General features: G+C 33.2%; 1 pseudogene; it reads left to right on the forward strand.

Annotated features, from left to right (window-relative positions):
- The window catches only part of LOC109680035 (histone demethylase UTY-like), a 56,689-nt pseudogene that overhangs the window by 11,230 nt on the left and 30,450 nt on the right, over positions 1 to 15,009 (forward strand).

Raw genomic sequence — 15,009 nt, forward strand, 5'->3', positions numbered from 1 at the left:
TCCTCCTAAACTCTGCCTTTTGTGTACTTAATATGACAGTTGAGCACTGGCACCTGCAACTTGTTTTTGGCATAGGGTCTCACTGATATTTTGCCTGAGTTGTTCTTACCAAGATTATTCCATTGCTACCTCCTATTAGCTGGGATTTCTGATATATGTCCTATGCCTGACCCTACAGTGGTGCATTTATTACAGTTGATAAACTATATTAATACATCACCATCACTCAGGGTCTATATTTTAAAATGGGGTTCACTCTTGAGTTTGGAAAAATGTATAATGAGTGAAACACCAATATAATGGAATATCAAGTAGTTTTCGTGTCCTAAAAATCTGTATTCTGTCTGTGCCTCTCTCTAATTTCTGTTAATCACTGTATTTTCACTATTTCCATAGTTTTGTCTTTTACAGACTGTCATAGAAGTTAAATCAGAATATGCAGGCTTTTCAGATCAGCTTCCTTGTTGTAGTAACATACATATAAATTTCTTTCCTATCTCATAAATTTTTTCTGTGGTTTGATTCTATTGTTTGAGCTGAACAGTATTTCACTGAAGTGTTGCACATTGTATTCATTCGTTCTTCTGATGAAGGACATCATAGTGGTTTTTATGTTTTGGTACTGAAGAATAAAGAATATGAATACCTATGTTTAGGTTTTTAATGTGGACATAATATTTTCAGCTCCTTTGGGTAACTACTAAGAAGCATGATTGCTGGATCACATGTTAAAAGTATGTTTAGTTTTGTAAGAAAATCCTAAACTGTCTTCCAAAGTGACTTTGTGCCATTTTTCATTCCCACTAACAATAAAAGGATCTGTGTTCTGAATTTTGTCTGTTCTGATGGGTAGGTAATGATATCTTATTTTACTTTGCTACTCCCTAGTGCATATCCAGAGGTAAATCTGTTCCTATGCTCATTGCATATCTTCTTTGGGACAGTTTCTGTTAAGACCTTGAAATTTTAAATCCAGGTTTTGTTCTCATTGTTCAACCTTGAGTTTTTTCTCATAAATTTTAGATAGTAGTCATCTGATGTTGCTCACAAATATGTATGGCAGTGTGTGGTTTCTCTCTCTCTCTCTCTCTCTCTCTCTCTCTCTCTCTCTCTCTCTCCCCCCTCTTTTGTATCTTTTGTATCTTTTGTTTTTTGGTGATACTGGCATTTGAAATCTTTGTTTCATGTGCTAGGCAGGTGCTTGAGCCTCACCTTCCAGCCCAATACTGTCAGTAAATCGTCTTTTGGTTTTACATGTTTTACATGAGAGAATTTGGGGTTATCTAGATTTTCTCCTCCTCCCTTCTTTCCTTTCCCCTTCCCTCCTTCCTTTCCCCTTCCTATCCTTCCCCTTTCTTTTTTCCTTCCCTCTTCCTGCCCTCTCTCTCCTTCCCTTTCTTCCCCCTCCTTTCCTTTCCTTCCTCCCCTCTTTCTTCTCTTTCTGCTTTCTTTCTGAATTTTGGGGTTTGAACTCAGGTCTTCATACTTGCTAGGCAGGTGCTTTACCACTTGAGCTGCTCCACCAGCCTTCTAGATTTTTTCGTATGTAATTATTTAAGACTTTTTATAGTTCTTCATTTTAAATTTTTGTATATGATCCCATTTAAATTAATTTTGTGAATTGTATAAAGTACCATCTAGGTTGCTTTCTTTTCTCCTCCCCCTCCTCATCTTTCCTTCTTTCTTCCCTTTTCTTCTTCCTTCTTGCCTTTTCTTCTCTTCCCTTTGGCAGTTGGAATAACTGTCTTTGTGATTGAAAGAATAATAGATTTTAGTTTTATTAGTACTTCTTTAGGGAGATTTGTAGACAAATGGATTCACTTACATCGTATTAATGAGAAATGTGTTTGTCTTTAAAATCACTCATATTTCTAAGATTTTGTGAATATATTTCCTAGACCATATTGTCTAAATGCATATATTTTAAAATATAAATTCAAAATTTGACTATATTTGTTCTTGTTCTTGATCCTTCTTGTCAAGTATTTCTAGGCTAGTAATGCATTTTCAGGTCATAAAAAACCCAAAAAACCAGAAAAGCCAAGAGATGATTTAAAGTATAGGGGAGTATACATGTAGTTTATATGCAAATACTACACCATCATTCCATATAAGGGATTTTAGCCACGTGCAGATTCTGACATGCATGAGGGTCCTAGAATTAGTCTTCAGTGGGTCTATTTAATGATCTATATTGTCTTTGTTTTTATTCTCCTTTGTTACCTAAAAAGTTAATTAAGTTGTGGCTATTATTGCATTGTTAAAAATCAAGGATTTTCCTTAAAAATCTTATCAGTTTTTTTTTTTTTCCTAAATATTCTCTTTTCCCTGTGTTCCTTAGAGGAAGTATCATTCTGCAAAAGAAGCCTATGAGCAGCTTTTACAGACAGAAAACCTTCCTGTACAAGTAAAAGCAACTGTATTGCAGCAATTAGGTACATAAAAACTTACTCTTTATTATGCATTATTATGCATTTTTATTATGATTTGATAAGGTTTTCTTTTCATATTAGGAAGCAATTTTACCCTTCTGATTAAAGGTTCATTCCTATTTAAAGTCTGTTTTACTATTCAGTGTGACATACTATTTTCTGACTAAATTTCATAGGATGCTTTAATTATAAAAATTTCTTTTATAAATATAGTCCTTTTCCTTCTTTTGTCCAGACTTGGGATATGTATACCTGCTATCCAGCCTCCTCTATCTCATCATCACTCACCATGCTTCAATAGAGCTAATTCTTTTAAAACTTCTATATTACATTCTAATCTTAAACCAGGGGTGGAGAGGTCTTGACAATTTCAATATGCTTAGTCCTTTATGACCTAGAGTTAAGATGATTCACACAGCTTAGTATGTACTGAGCTTAGCAAGATGCTAGTGGCTCCCACCTGTAATACTAGCTAGCTATCTGAGACACTTATAACAGAAGGATCGAGGCTTGAATCTAGCCTGGTCAAAATAGTTTGAGACACCCCTATCTCCAAAATAATGAGAAGAAAATGAATTGAAAGTGTGGCCTAAGCAGTAGCCCTGAGTTAAAAACTCAAGGTCCCATAGAAACCACAGTTTGATTCAAAATCCCAGTCTTACCAAAAAAAAGAAAAAAAAAAGTACTAAGCTAGCTTTTATAGTTTTCTTGATAATATGATTAATGGGAACAGATCACCAAAAATTATAGAATATCTCATTCTTTATTTTCTCCAAGAAGTCTGTTATATACATTCTCATCCTGAAGATGAAGGAATTAATTTTTAAAATAACATGAAATAATATTTAATTATCAGTTAGGAGTTATTAAGGTTTATTTCCAGTAATTAAATTAGTGAAGACTTGTCCAAATTTAATCTTTGGATTTTGGTTTATTTGTTTGATTTTTCTTCAGTGTTTGTATTTGGTCTGAGCAAATACTTTCCAAGTTTTGGTCAATCTTGTGGTAATACAAATGCTTTCATAATGTCAGTGGTTTATAATTTCAAGATCAACAAATCAGTTTTGCTTAGGTAACATTTTTGCAAAGGAAATTTTACACACTTGAATTGAGTCACAATTGAAACTTTTTTTTCTGTTTGAATTGATGATTAGCATACAGTGCCCCTCGTAATGTTTCAATTGTCTATGTAGTAGTTATAAGTTTAATTATTAAGCAAAATATTTCTGATATATTTGGTGGCACTCTTACAGCACATTGAGCCTACTTTTCACTGAGGTCTACCATCAGCTTTGAGATTTGTTTTTGTTGTTTTGTTGATCCATCAAATGCTGTTATATTTAAGATGTTCATGCAAGTAACAGGTCAGTAATGCCAAAGTTTAATTTAAATTAATTATATTTGATTACATAAGGTTTTATTTTTATTTGAATTTAAACATGGGATTAATAGATTGGCTGTATCATCCAAGAACAACTTGGGTTTTTTTCAAAATTATATTTAGTAAAGCCAGATTTATGGTTTATAAGTCTGTGTTAATCCAATACCCCAAATCATTTAAATATATTCTCTCTGCTCTTTAAAATTTCATAATAGATTTTATGATTTTTTTTTATGGTTCAAATAGGCTTTCTTAAGGCTAGATTTGCCAGTGGTCAGTTTTAAGAAATTATGATTCCAAATAAAAGAATAAATTACTGAAAGGGTATTTTAAATTAATTTATTGAACATCTGTCTTCCTTCATGGTATATTTTACACTAAAAGATTAGTTGAATTGTGGGTAAATGCTTGTAATTCCTTTTTTTTATTACAGGTTGGATGCATTATAACATGGATCTAGTAGGAAACAAAGTCCCCAAGGAAAGCTATGCTATTCAGTATCTTCAAAAGTCATTGGAGGCAGATCCTAATTCTGGCCAATCTTGGTATTTCCTTGGAAGGTGAGACTGAATATACTTGGATTCCTTGGAGTATAAAAGCTTAGCTTATATTTGTAGTCTGGTCTGTTTCATTTTTATCTTAAATATAGTGAAGATTCCTTGGAGATAAAATTATATAGCTCTAAATTTGTTTTCTCTTATGAAGACATTTTTATTTTGCTTATTTGTTTTTACATTGTCATAATCTGATTTGAATTACTGTTAGTTTTTAAAGAGTTTTAAACAGTTTTAAAGTTCTATTAGGTGATAATGACTAATGCATTTTATTTATTTATTTATTTATTTATTTATTTGTGGTGCTGAGGCTTGAACTCAGGACCTTCACCCTGAGCCACTCCACCAGCCCCATTTTTGTGAAGGGTTTTCCAGATAGGATCTTGTGAATTATTTGCCTGGGCTGGCTTCAAAGCGCAATCCTCCTGATCTCTGCCTCCGAGTAGCTAGGATTATAGGTGTGAGCCACTAGCACCCAGTGTTAATACATTTAAAATTTGTGATTAAATTGTGTTTCCTTGAGTCATAGCAATTTATATATATATATATATCTATTTAACAGAAAATTCATTTGTATTTTACCTGGTTTCTATCATCTGTGAAAAATGTTATAATGTTGTTTGGTTTGGTTCTTTGTATTGTTTTTATTTCATTCGGCCCTTATTTTTATTATTTCTCTCTTGCTTGTTTTGGGTTTTGCTTGTTCTTGTTTCTTTTTAGGAGTTTGAGATGTAGCATTAGGCATTTATTTGAGATTTTTCTGTACTTTTAATATATGCACTCATGGCTATAAACTTTCCTCTTAGGACTACCTTTGCTGTGTCCCATAGGTTCTGGTAGGTTGTGTTTTCATTTTCATTGACTTCCGAGAACTTTTTAACTTCCTCTTTTATTTCATCAATGACCCAGTGATCATTGAGCAATGTGTTGTTCAGCTTCCAGTTGTTTGCATATTTTCTGCTGTTGTGTTTGATGTTGAGTTCTAGTTTAATGCATTGTGATCAGATAGAATGCATGTACTTTCTATTTTCTTATATTTGCTGAGGCTTGCTTTGTAGCCTAAGATATGATCAGTTTTGGAGAAAGTTCCATGGGCTGCTGAGAAGAATGTATATTGTGTGGAAGTTGGATGAAATATTCTGTAGGACATCAGTTAGGTCCATTTGATCTATAGTATTTTTTAGGTCTAGAATTTCTTTGTTGATTTTTTGTTTGGATGACATATCTGTTGGTGATGGGGGGTATTAAAGTCTCCCACTGCCACTGTATTAGAGTCTTTATGTGCTTTTAAGTCCTTAGTGTATGTGTGATGAAATTGGGTGCACTGTATTGGGTACATATAGGTTGATAATTGTTATTTTCTTTTGATGTGTATTGCCCCTTTTGTTAGTATGAACTGTCCTTTATCTCATTTGACCATTTGATGTCTACTTTTTCTGATGTAAGTATTGCTTCCCCTGACTGTTTTCCAGGGGTCTTTAGCTTGATAAATCTTCTTCTAGCTTTTTATCCTAAGCCAGTATTTATTTTTGTCAATAAGGTGGGTCTCTTGTAAACACAGATTGTTGGATCTTCCTTTTTAAACCAGTTTGCCAAACGGTGTCTTTTAATGGGGGAGTTAAGTCCATTGACATTAATAATGATAGATGTGTGGTGATTTCTGCCATTTAGTTATTTGTCAATGCTACTCTCTGATTACATGTCTTTTCTTCTCCTGTGGTTTGATGCTTTCTGTCCTCTATTTTTTTGTTTGCTTTCATTTTCTGTGTGCAGCATTCTTTGTAGAATTTTTGTAGTGGTGTTTGGTGGTCATATTTTGTTTTAGTTTCTGTGGCATGGGAGGCTTTTCATGCTTTAGGGGTCCAGGATTTTGCAGAGTTTGCTTCTGATTGATGCTCTATCTTCTGTTTTTTGAGAAAGAAGAAAGAAAGAAACATCCAGGGGCTTTTTCCCAGGGCAGGACTGACTGTTCCACCCTGTTGGGTACAGTTAAAAGCTGTTTTAAGGGTCATTCCTTGAATTTTATATGTACCTAATGTGTTCGTGGGTTATTATTTTGGGTAGAAGAAATCAGAATTACCCAAGTGTAGATCCAGCATCTCAAGGTGGTTTCTAGAGTCATGGAGTTTAGGATTTCAGATCCTCTACCCTAACTATCATGTTGGATCTTCTCAATCACTAGTTTTTAAAAGTAGTGTTAGTTTTTGGACAGTGTGTCACTTTTTTTTTTTTTTATATTAAGTAAACCATACTTGTGAAAGGGAAACTAATATTAGGTGAATTATTTAAAAACATTTTATTATTATTAACATCTCCATGCTTTTGAAGTAGTCTAATTAGCATCACTTAATAATGCAGAACACTCAGACTTTATCTTCCACTAAATTTCAATAGCAGCCTTAGTCTTTGTATCTTTTTTGCACAAAAAAGTGCATTGAGTAAGTTGACTAAGTTACTAGTAGAATAAATGCTGTAACCAAGCTGACTTTGGGTTTAGAGCTAGTACCATTACTACTGTAACTTTAGCATAATGAATGTGACCATAAAAGAATCTAAAAGAGGTAGACATTGGCATCTGGTATTAAGTGCTTATACTAAGATTTCTTTTGAGCCAAGGGTAAGATTTTAGTATTGTGGGCTTTTTTTTTTCTTTTTTTTTTTTTTTTTTTTTTTTTGATGGTACAAAGTTGTTGCAGATAGTCACAGGCTATGTAGTGAGATATAATTTTAAAAGTTAAATTACAAAATCAGTCATAATTATGTGAGCATTTGAGAATGTGTTTTATTTTTAAACTTTTTGTACAAAAATTCCCACTTTCTTCACTTCTCAAATAGAAAATGTTAACCTGTTTTGGGGGTCAGGGTTTTCATTTTCACTATTAAATATTTTTAATCTCTTGTTGGAATTTTGATTTTACTTTTTTTTTTACTCTTACCACAGCCTTCTAATATATTGTTTTTAACCTTTTCATGCTGGAAAAAATAATCAAGCTTGGGAAAATTATATTTTAAATGTTACTAAAGGAGCTCTGCATGAGGACCTCAAGTGTTTACTAAGAATTATTGGGATTGATGACAGTATTACTTCTGTGACTTTTATTATGTTTGTTTTTAGTACTGTGTCGAATATTGAAGTAGCTTGATTAGGATATAATTCAAAGTGAAATAGGGGTGCTTAATACATTTATTCTAGTACTAGCTATTGACTCAACAATCTCTTAGAGTCACAGAACTATATAATCTTAGATTTATATAAGATCAGAGAGAAATTTGATTCACTTTCTCATTTTATAGATGTAAGAAATAATCCAGAGAAATAAAGTGTTCTTCCTAAGATTATGTTACTACATAAAGGTTATGTTACTGTCACAAAAAGGGACAGAGCTTAGTTTTACCCTATGTGGGTTAGATTACATTTGACTATTGATGATTCTAGACAAGTTGTATTAGAGAAGAAGTGTTTAATGGTTGAAGTCAGACACCTGTGCTTGAGCTTGTCAGTGTCAAATCTTAACATAGATGAATCTCCAATACAAGAGTTTTTGGGCAAGCAAAAACTAGGTTTGCAATCAGGGACACATACGCACTGACTGGGTTGGCCTTTGGTATGTCTAGAAGAACAAAGGAAGACTATGTTTTATTAGGACTGACAAATCTATACAAGTAGTTATAAAAGAAAACATAGTGGTGTTTTTGGTGTTTGAAGGAACTGGCAAGCTCTGATTATCAAGTTGAAGCTGTTACTATGCAAAGTTAGTCTCAAAGTCATAGTGGGGAGTTGTGCCAGGAGTTAAATGCTAAGTTAAAAATTGTCTTAAAGACAGGACAGGCTGTTCTGTTGAAGTGGTTCTGTGAAATTGTCCCTGGAGCAGATTTCTGTTAACTCTTTTCCTTTTTTTTTCTTGGCCCATTCTTTTTTCTGGCCCATGCTTTTTTATTTTTCTAACTCTGTTTCCTGGAACATGACAGGAATGACTCCATTTGGTTTCTATTTTCACTTTACAGAAATGGAACATTTCTATAAATATAGAAATAGAAATATATATTTCTTAGGAACTACTGCTTATTTCTCCTAGCATTGAGGCAGAATTTCCTGATAATATGAAGTTTTTAAAGAAAATAAAGATTAGTTTTCTTTTTCCAACAAATAACACAATTAACCAAGAATAATTGTTCTAAATATAAAATATCACATATATATAGTGGTTTGTTTACCTCCACTCCCATCATTTTGGCAAATAAGTTAATTTTTAAGTTAATGGAATTCTACTTATTATATATTTTTCCTTTTTAGGTGTTATTCAAGTATTGGGAAAGTTCAGGATGCCTTTATATCTTACAGGCAATCTATTGATAAATCAGAAGCAAGTGCAGATACATGGTGTTCAATAGGGTAAGGCTACACATATAAAAGTAATAGTGTTTTAACTGATGCACAGAATCTTTGAAAGGCATATTGTGTAGTAATTTTGTGAAACTAATCAGGTAATTTTTAACAACTTGTTAATTTTCTTTCTAGTGTGCTCTATCAACAGCAAAATCAGCCTATGGATGCTTTGCAGGTCTATATTTGTGCTGTACAATTGGACCATGGACATGCAGCAGCCTGGATGGACTTAGGCACACTATATGAGTCCTGCAATCAACCTCGGGATGCCATTAAATGCTACTTAAATGCAACTAGAAGCAAAAGTTGTAGTAATACTTCTGCACTTGCAGCAAGAATTAAGTTCTTACAGGTAAAAATTTTAAATAGCATCTTGTAAAAGATACAAATTTTCCTTAGAACAAGTGGCAGGAGAAAGGTATCAGTTTGTATGTTGATATTAGCTGTTTCCATCCTTTATAATATTTTTTAAATTTTATTTTACTTTTCATCTTAAGTAAGAAATTTTGGTATTTAAAATAGTTTCTTTTGGACATGTATTTTGTTGATGCATATTAATTTTTGTGTTCTACATTAATATGCATGAACTTTTTCAGTGTGCTAGATACACTTTTAAGTTCTATAGGAAAGAACACAAACACTGCCTTTTCACTCTGAAATTTCATGAGAAGTATATATGAGAATTCTGAAAATCAGAGCACAGTTTTGTTCTGATTCTCCTGATTATCTTCTAGTTGCCTTCTTTATATTTAGCTTCTATCTAAAACCCCAAATTTAGAATTATATGTCTGTAAAAATTAAATACCTTTAACATTGAGGAAGATTTAATGGACTTTCTCTTACTCAAATAGGCTTGTGTTAAATTTGCTTTTTACATAATTTTTCCTAGGCTCAGTTGTGTAACCTTCCACAAGGTAGTCTACAGAATAAAACTAAATTACTTCCTAGTATTGAGGAGGCATGGAGCCTACCAATTCCCGCAGAGCTTACCTCCAGGCAGGGTGCCATGAACACAGCACAGCAGGTGAGAAGTTGGGTTATCTTCTATAGGTGCCCAGCTTTAAGGGTTTTTTCAAATCTGTAGTAGTCAAATTAATTTTACTAAATGCAGGGTTGGCTTCCTTAACATGTAGAAATTCTTTTAATTTAAAATAAAAATTCTTTTAACTTAATTATAGAGGGGTTTTAGATTAAAATAAACTCCCTCCAACATGGAAAGAAACTTGGGGCACAAGTTTAAAACCTTTGCATCTTCCATTATTTGAAAGGGATTTCTTAAGCCACTTCTGGGTAGTAGTTTACTGAATTTCAAATTTTTCTGAAGCACCTACCCATTTCTCCATTGGTAATTAGTTGATTTTGATTTTCACTCTTTGTCACCAGTGATGTCCACACAGCTTGAAAATGTCACAGCTTATGATGTTTTTTAATCTAAAGGAATGAACTTGAAATGTAGAGAACCATATTTTTCTTTTACTTCTATGATCCTTAGGGGTTTAAAGCTTATGATCCAAATACTAAACCTGTGTTAGACCTTAAGCAGACAACAATTTCACAGCAATCCTTTTCACTATATATGATTACTTCTCACCAGATACAAGGCCTGCTTACTTTCTTCTAGCTAAGTAGAAGGCCTGCCACTTTGCTAAGAGAATACCACTACCAAATCCGCTAAAAGTATAGTGTACTTGTGCCCATGCATGTGCACACATAGAAAATATACACTTTACATACACACATAATTGCACAAACTAGATACTGAAAAGTCCCTAAAAATCAGATCCCAGTTCTTCCAAAATTATGCTTATTGTATATTTTAAGCTTGTGGACATCAGAAAGTGAAGCAGTATTTTTTCCCCATAATCTTTAAATACATAATCTTTGAATCAATCTAGATTCAAGATTGTAGGGATAAGTTTATGTTTATTAATCACATCATTCATTTTTACTGCTTTTACAGTAAAGTTTTAACCATCTCTCTCTGCTGACATTGAAATACATTAAATGTTGGATATAGTAGACAGCTGCTTTAGATCTTTGAGACATTACTTAGTTATTGCCCTTTTTTCCTAACTTTATAGGTTTGCCAATTGATACACGTTTTTTAATAGGATTTAAAATCATAAGTCCTATTTTTGTGTAAATATTCCAATTCCTAGTCACTTTATATCACCAGAATAGCTGTTAGGATTCCATATCTAAACAAGTATTCCTAATTTAAAAAAATACATTTTTCTCAGAATGGTTCTGATAACTGGGCTAGTGGCCAAACTGTTTCACATTATCCAGTGCAGCAACAAGTTTATTCACAGTGTTGGACACCACAGAAATTACAGGTATGGAGTATCCTTTGATGTACATTACTTAATTTCTAAGCAGAAGTAATAAGGTATTAAATCTTAAAGTCGAATGGAAGCCAGTTAAGTTAATATATATATAGATAAAATGAGTCCATGTTTTTAAAGTAATAGGAATCCCAATCCATTTGATTGGTTGAGGGAGAAAGTGGAAATATTAGATGGATAAGAATATACAGAGTGAAAGTTCCTATTGGTTGCTTCCTCTGACCAGCAATAGGAAATGTTAATATTCTCTTTAAGGGATGCAGATTTTGCAAGTATAAGCAAATATGTCTATTTCAGATATTTTTTTAAAAGTAGAAATGTATGTAGAATTTTTTATGTGTATACATACCTATATATTTCAAGATCCTGTTGTTTTTTTCTTCTCCCTTAAACTGTATCTTGTACTGGGTACTGTGGCTCAAACTCACAATACTAGCTACTCAAGAAACAGAGATAAGGGAGGATTGAAGTTCCAGTCTAGCCAAGGCAGAAAGTTTGGATGAAAGTTTGGGATGATCAGTGGTTGGATACAGTGATACACTTGTCATTCCAGCCAAGGGGGATACTTAAATAAGAGGTTCATGGTCCAGTCTCATCTAGGAATAAAGCAAGACCCTCTCTCAAAAACAACCAAACCAAAAGGACTGGCTCAAGTGACAGAACATCTGCTTACATGCCCCTCAGTTCAACCTTCTATACTGCCTCTCCCAAAATGTCTGTTGGTGCTGGGGGAGGGGAGGAATGGCTCAAGGGACAGAGTACTTGATGAGCAAGTAGAAGGCTCTGAGTACTGTCAAAAATGTACTGTGGGGGTTATTTTCATGTCATGTATTGCTTCTTTTTTCTTTCATAGCTGAATAATGTTACATTTATGGTTCTATAGAGCAACCCTTCATTTAACCAAATCTCTCTTGTTGGGCATTTAGGTCATTTCTAATCATTAACCATGCCCTCCTCTTCCTCCCCTTTTAAGCTGTTTTAAAGCACAAAGAAGTGTTAAATAGCTTTCTTTCTGAAGTTTTATTTCCCATAGCACATTTCTGTTAAAACACACTTTCTTCAGATGAATGTTTAACTTTTGTTAACTATCTTAGACTTCTAAAGACGTTCATTTAGGGATTGACTACTATTGGATAGGAATTATTATTTTCTCTCACATGGTGGTTGTGAGTTTGTAGTCTTTTCTTTGAGAAGTAGGCTTGTAATATCTTCATTTTTAGATTACATTTTCCTTCTTGTAGCACTTGGAACATCTGCGTGCAAATAAAGATAATTTAAATCCAACACAAAGACTGATGCTGGACCAGTTGGAAAGTCAGTTTGTCTTAATGCAGCAACAAGTATGTATAACATTTTTAGTCTTTTAAAAAATGTATTGACATATTGACTTTTTCTTGCAGAAAAGGTCATTTTAGAGAATGTAGTACTCACTTTTAGTGTCTGTATGTTCAATGAAACATATATCTGAGCCTTAAATACATAGAAGGAAGAAATTTTTTAAAGGAAAATATAATCATAAATTAGTTTAGAACAGGCACTTGACATTTTATTTATATAATGTGATAATGATGTTCTGCATATTTTCATTAGCCAAGTATCTCAAATTGAGGTAGAAGTGTTTCAATTGTTGTTTTGTTTGAAGGGTTTCATATAGATGAAAAAATGGAAATCTGAAATTTTCTATTTTATGATCTGAAAGGCCTAAGATTTTTTGAGTCATAATACATAATCTTCAGTGGGTTTTGCTAACTATAGGAAAGCATTTCTTTTTCTTGCAGGCATCACTTCTAAAAATTAACATGTTTTGAATGTTTTTAAAAAAGTGTATATTTTTTAGCCTAGAGATATGAAATGTTGTAATAAAATTACAGATGTATCAATTACACAGGTTCAAAATCACACAAGCAGGTTTTCTTTTTGTTTTTGAAGATAAGACAAACAGGAGTTGCTCAGGTACAAACTACTGGAATGTCTAATGAGCCAATATCTGCCTCATCACTGCCTACAAACTCTATCTCTAGCCAGCAATCACATGCAGCTCTGACAAGAGCACCTAACATCTCTCAGCCTGGAGTTCGCCCTTCTTGTCTTGAAAAGCCTTTGTCCAGCGGAGCTTTTCCTGCAGGCTATGTTCCTTTCGACACATCAAAAACTCTAGGGAATACAGACACTATTTTGGTAGGAAATTATATAAGAGGAAGTGGAAGTAATGGAAATGTGCCTTACCTGCAGCAAAACCCACTTACTCTACCTCATAACTGCACAAACCTGACCAGCATCACAGGAGAGTCACGGAGAAAACAACTTTCTAACTCAGCTCAGGTAAAAGAAAGACTAGTTGTTTTGTTGACTTTTTATACAATACTTTATTTGGCTCATGTATATTTTGGGAAGGAGAAGAAATAAATATTTAAGGAATGGTTTTATCTTTAGGAATTACATTGAAATAATTTGTAGCAATATGAGAATTGTAAGTGATACAGGATTATTACTACATTGTAACTCAATTCTGTACTCATGAATATACTTATCATTTCATGTACTCATGAAATGCTTATCAAGTATAAGATTAGTGTACATATAAATTTTGTTAGTGTTGAAATCAAGAGAAAAGAAAAAAAAATCATAGTCATATGTTTTCCTGAAGTTCAGTTGCTAATTAAGGCAACACAACTACAACTACAACACAACTACTATAAACAGATGTTTGTTTATTTATTTTTGGTGAGACTGGATTTGTACTTGGGACTTCAGCTGCTTCTCTCACAGTTGAGTTACAACTCTAGTTCATTTTGTTCCGGTTATTTTGGAGATAGAGTTCTCATGAACTATTTTCCTGGGCTAACATCTAACCTTGATCCTCCTGATTTCAGCCTTCTGAGTACTTATAGTTATAGGTGTGAACCACATGATACACAGTCACAACTAAATTTTAAAATACAGACATTCACCAATTTGTGATGGTCCAGCTTCCAACCTTCAATTTCATGATGATGTGGAAGCTATATTCATTCAATGGAAACTGTACCTTAAACTTTGACTTTCAGTCCTTCTGCGGACTGAAATATATTGTAATATATGATTCTAGTCTCTTGCGGTACTGGAGAGCAGCAGATAGTACTAGCAGTGGTTTTGGTTTGCAGCTCCTAAGACTTTGTCATCCTGAGTTTAAACAACTGATATTTTACCATATATTATATTGCTAGCATTTTAGATTCTGTTTTGTGTTTTTCCATCCCATTATGCCTACAAAATGTCCATCTATATTTCCTTTACCCATGCAATCCTCCTGTTTTTCACTTTCAGTAGTGTACAATAAATTAAACAACTTTATAACATTTTTAATATAAAATAGGCCTTGCATTAGATGTCTTAGACTAACTTTAGGCCAATGTAGGTGTTGTCAACTCACTGGACCATTTGGCAATGTTAGGCTATGCTAAGCTTGATGTTTGGTAGGCTAAGTATATTAAATGTATTTCTAAATTTGTTGAATTTAGTAGGTTGTAATCCCATTGTAAGTTAAGTAGTATCTGCAAATGTTCCTTTTAAAAATCAGTACTATGTCAAGAGTTATAAATGGTCATTTTAGTGTGTGTGTGGGGCAATGACTCCCTTTGCTAGTCATCTCATCAAACAGCCCCCTGTTGCACTTTGATTCTGTCTTCCTGTCTGTCTGATTTGGGTCTAGATCTACCTGTGAGAGAATATGTGCAACATTTGTCTGCATCTGGCTTATTTTACTTAACATGATGATCTTCATTTCCATCCATTTTTCTGCAAATGTTATTCTTTATGGCTAAAAATACTTCATTTTATATATATATATATATATATATATATATATATACACAATATTTTCGCTGTACACTCATCAATTGTTGGGCACCTACAGTGATTTCATAACTTG

The sequence above is a fragment of the Castor canadensis genome, chromosome X (assembly GCF_047511655.1).
Source record: "Castor canadensis chromosome X, mCasCan1.hap1v2, whole genome shotgun sequence".
NCBI classification, from domain to species: Eukaryota; Metazoa; Chordata; class Mammalia; order Rodentia; family Castoridae; genus Castor; species Castor canadensis.